Source organism: Papaver somniferum, chromosome 2 (genome assembly GCF_003573695.1).
Source record: "Papaver somniferum cultivar HN1 chromosome 2, ASM357369v1, whole genome shotgun sequence".
Taxonomy (NCBI): domain Eukaryota; kingdom Viridiplantae; phylum Streptophyta; class Magnoliopsida; order Ranunculales; family Papaveraceae; genus Papaver; species Papaver somniferum.
In genome coordinates this window covers 97,220,493-97,225,518 of record NC_039359.1, presented here as the reverse complement: position 1 = coordinate 97,225,518, position 5,026 = coordinate 97,220,493, and the positions used below count along the sequence as shown (strand labels likewise).

Here is a 5,026-nt window from a genome sequence, read left to right as displayed (position 1 = left end):
AATGACCATAAATTCAGTACCATGTGAAACCCTCATGGCTAATCCTAAGTCTGCAAGCTTCACCTTACCTGACGTCGCAAATACAATTCCACCAAAAGATGAAACGACTCAGTACCCTCTACGCCGACCACACGAAGATGCCCAGACATTGGCGTCAAACAACATCACCTTCCCGCATTTACCTAACCCAATCTCCTTCCCCAAAACATACTCTTCTTCTTCTTCCTTAACTTCATCCCACTCTCTATGCACCCAATCTTCTCTTAATCCCACTCTTTATACACCCTATCTTCCTCTCAAGTCATCCCAATCTACTCTTCTTACATTCAGCATTCGCTAGTCTTTATAATTCTACTTACTAAGAGACAACCACACCAACCCATATTTACCTAACCCAATCTTCTTCTACAGAACATAAGAAGCAAGAATGGTATACCTGAAAACAGAGTTCATCTTAGCCAGATGAAATCCTTTGAGCATGGACCAGCAACATCAACAAGATCTTCAAACTTAAAACCATCCGTCTGTCCAATGTAGATAGACAAGAATATTCAATAAGATATTGCAGTCTTACTAGTGAAAAAAAAATAAATGCAGAGAAAAAGAAGAAGAAAAAAGCATACAATAAAAAAATCCAGAAAAGCAAAAATTACAAATTTGAAATCTTTTATTTCAACTTTATCGTCTTATATGTCAAGAAGGACTTTAACAGCTAACAGTCATCATTACACATCAGACTCAGGACTAATACTTTCTTGTCTTGTTTTCGTAGAGGTGGCATACTATCCAAATTTTGTTGTTGGTGGTGGTGGAGGGCTGCTTCTTGCTTATGTACTCTTTTAATAACCCATTTTGATGATTTGTCCGTGCCTTTCACTCTGAAATTCAGATGAGTTTTTTCTCCGATAACCTCTTGAGTGTTCTCTGCAAACACAGGACCCCGACCATCCATCTTATAAGTACCTAGATCACTGACAGTTCTGCTCACATGGTATGTATTCGCACTTTCACAGAAAAAATATATATCATCCTTAGCTGCGCGCTGCAAGATATACTGGGGATGATGCTGATAGAGATCTGTTATAACTGGTAAAAACCATACTGCATATTCTGTAGGTCTCTCTATTTTCTTGTTTAGGTACCATAGGATAACCTCATGGTCCTTGGGGAGGAACCGTAAACCAAATCCCGGTTGAAATAGTGCAGGTGGTACTCCAAGATGATCTGTGGAAAAGAAACGCAAAAATAAAACATAAATTTACTGGAAGAAGGTGCCCTGGTAACAACAAGGGGCATATACAACATAAGCTGATTTTTGGCTTGGTATCTTAGAAGCAACATAAACTCGAGAAACATGATTTGAGGGGCAGAAGCAACATAGATGGTTCTAAACCCAGTACTATAGTAAGTGTTAAGTGTGGGTCCTGATATCTTCTTAAATCTGAGGACCCACCAGTTAATACTAAGTATAAATTCAATTTTTTACATGGCAGAATCGAAACAAAATGAAAGAGAACCCATAAGGACTGAATTGAAACATGATGAAAAATGTTTAAAACAAAAACAAAATGCAGGCGCACCTATATGGGGACAGGAAGGGTGAACCCTCTGATGAGTCAGAGATGATGACACTTGATGGGCAGGACAACTTAGCACTTCTGAGAATCTGTGGCCTACATAAATGAAGAAACAAATAAAGAAAACCCAAGTGTTACACTAGAAATTCAGCAAATAATATCTCTAACGAATCGTAAGACGATTACAGTATAGTCTACTTTCTAATTTACCTGAATCGTGCTTGGAAGCTTTTGGAAGCTTTTGGCAGCCCTAACTCGAGATCTGCTTCACCAAGAACGCCAGCAAACCTCTTTTTGCCTCTGCTTTGTTCCTCTCCCTTGGATAATTCACCATGATTATTAGTACCCTGCCCAACCTCTTTAAAGCCCCGACTTCAGAAGCAACATAGGCTGGACAAACTACGACACCAAACAAAATATATTTCAAATCCTTGACACGAAATAGTAACATTTCGCATGATGTATCAACTTAGTAACACGTATACAGAAACTCAATAGTTACCGAATACCTTACACATGCTAATGTGTAATTTACCTGAATGGGGATGGGAAGCTAAATGCAGCCCCAGGTTGAGATTGACTTGTTCCTTCTCTTGCTCGCCTATTACGAATCAAAGAAAAGAAGAAGAGTAAGTCAATAAACCCTCTACATGACTAGTTGTAACAGGAAAAAATTACAGTTCATTGTTACAGTCTGGATGGTGGTGACAAACCAAGATGATCCCTTGAGAGATGACCCATATCAGCAAACATCCTCTTGCTATTGCTGATGCTAGTTGGATGCTCATCTAGCATAAAACAAAAAGATAACATCAAATTATGAACAAAAACCCAAAAAAAAAAAGTGATAAAACAAATGATGTGCATACCAGCAAAATTTAGTAGCAAATTTCTTGTTTCTATTGGTTGAACCGGCGGACATGAATTCACTTGCTCCTCTTCTTCTCCCTCCTTGTCTTCTAACTCGTAAATATATACCATTCTGAACCTTTGATACCTGCAACAGACACATGTGGGTAATATTAAAACATGGAAGAAAGGAAGAGGAGAAGTAGCAGAGAAAGAAAACAAAAATCAAAGTAAAGAAGAGAAGAGAGGAAACAAGAAATCAAAAACAAAAAGAAATAGCACATTAAAAAGAAAATTTGTAAATGCAAAAACAGTAATGAAGAAGAATTAAAAATCACTAGTAAAAATATCAAAATAAATTACCAAAAAGAACTTGACATGAGAAAGTGGAAAAACTACATTCAACTAGGGAAAAATTTATAAACATAATAAAGTATGCACAATCTTTTTATACAGAAATCATAATAAGTATGAGAAGTTAACATTTTTATCAGAAGAAGTAGCAAAACAAGATTTTGCATTATTACCTGAATTGGAACCGTTTGATGATAACCAGTCAAAGAATCTCTAGGGTTTTATTGTTGTTACCTGCAACATACAAGAATTGAAAGAAAAGTTAAATTCATAATCATAATGATACACTAGAACAAGAAGAAGAAGGAAAAGGTTGATCAAATTCTTCCTGGTGAAGATTTAAAGCAAGATGAAAATGGAGGGTTTGACGAATAGAATTACCAATTAATAAGCTGCTGGTTCGTGTTTGGAATTGAAAGACGTTTGTGTTGTAAAACAAAAGAGGAGAGAAAGGGCCCCCTTTTATAACAACCAAAATGGTTTACTGAAGCTCAGTCTCCGTTAAGGGACACCTCCTACCTCCTTGACTCTGACTTTGGAGGTCAACTATTTTGACCCCAAATTACAAACCCTAGTTTTAAATTTTTATCTAATTAGAGAGGAAAGTGGGAGAGATTTATACCTTGTCGAGACCTCCCATCATCATCATCATCTTCTTCTTCTTTTTCTTCTTCTTTTTCTTCTCTTCAATTTCAATTTCAATTTCAATTTCATTTTCATATTTCTGAATACCGGTTCCATCGTCATTTTCTCCCTTGATATCATCATCATTATTATTTTCTTCTTCTCCTTCTCCTTGCTGGACTGATAAGATTCGTTCCTAAATGCAAATCTGAAATCTACAATTTCTCCGGCCTAAACACCGTCGTGATCTGATTGAGAGAGGTAGAGAGACGAGAGAGAGTGAAAATGAAAAAGAAAACTACAGAAAGACTATACGTGCGTCTTAGAAAACTAAGGATTAGCTAAAGGATTTGTTTGGGTGCGTCTTGGAAAACTAAGGATTAGCTAAAGGATTTGTTTGGGTGCGTCTTGGAAAACTAAGGATTAGCTAAAGGATTTGTTTGGGTGCGTCTTGGAAAACTACTTCTCCACATAATTAACTTATAACGCGTTTGGATACACATCCAGAAGTAACTTTTTGACTTCTAGGAGTCAAAAAACAAGAAATCAGTTTGGGTGTAGAATTTCAGAATGATTTCCAGAAACAGAAGAGTCGACTTTTAGTGAAGCAAAAAATCTGGACTTCTGACTTCTGCTTCTGAAAAGCACTTCTGACTTCTACTTCTGCATCCAAACCGAAATGTTATTTTGGCGATAACAAAATGATTTCTAAGCACAACAATGTTAACGTTTTACGATGTAAAATATTTGTTTGTGCTTCAGTTTTTGGTATCCAAACATGGTATAAGAAGGTACGAACTACATCTTAAAAAATAATTTTTCGACTTATTAATAATATGATTTCAGATGAATTTCCTTTGTTGTAGTTAAAAGCTGAATCAAGCTCTCTTCCTAGAACTTCTGGCCCCACCGAAAATATTTAGACCAACCGAAAATATATTGACAATCTTTTTCCAAACCTGTTCTCTTTCACCTCCTCTTTCTTCCTCGCTTTTCCTTCTCCATTCTCTCCGTTTATTTGCTTTAGAATGGTTAAACATTATCAAATGTTCTGTTTTGTTTTATTTCGCAGGTATCAGTACGTATATTTTGTTTTCAAGAAGAAAGATAACCCAACAAAGACCAAGTTTCTTCTACTGCTATTAATAACAATGGTTTTCTTCAAACCCTAATCTCGGTTATTCTGATAACCAGGGATCACGGTCGAAAGTGGTGCGTTGTCAAGCCTAAGCCATCTATGATTCTATATCAAGAGATCAAGCCCGTTATGATTGATATTTATGTTTCAAAAACATAATAATTTTGGGTAACAAAAAATAATAATAACTAGCGATCAAGTTATTATTTGTGTTTTCGTGTTCCGTAGGAAACCACATGTTGTTTTTTTGATAACCCAATCGGTTCGATCCTAAAGAGAGTTAAGGTTTGCTTCTCTTTTTGATTGTTTGAGTCTATTTTTCAATCTATTTCGCCGTTTTTTCAAAATGTAGGTTAGGGTTTTTTAAGATGAAGCAAACCTAGACTAGGTTTTTTTGTGATTTAATACATAACTAACCTTCTTTGCGTCTCTGTAGGTACAAACCGAAATTACGTACATTAGAGAGGAAATAAATTTACCTAAG

General features: G+C 36.1%; 1 long non-coding RNA gene across 2 annotated transcripts; it reads right to left on the bottom strand.

The window, feature by feature from the left end:
* Window positions 1–606: 606 nt before the first annotated feature.
* Window positions 607–3,742, bottom strand: LOC113353744. 2 transcript variants are annotated; one of them, XR_003361502.1, is made up of 8 exons: window positions 3,403–3,742; window positions 2,954–3,014; window positions 2,447–2,574; window positions 2,291–2,365; window positions 2,113–2,178; window positions 1,788–1,976; window positions 1,581–1,673; window positions 607–1,224 (listed from the first exon to the last, which is right to left on the bottom strand). It is a non-coding gene; the product is annotated as an uncharacterized LOC113353744 (long non-coding RNA). The 2 variants fall into 2 exon arrangements; XR_003361503.1 differs by lacking the exon at window positions 3,403–3,742 and adding an exon at window positions 3,162–3,295.
* Between the last annotated feature and the right edge of the window lie 1,284 nt (window positions 3,743–5,026).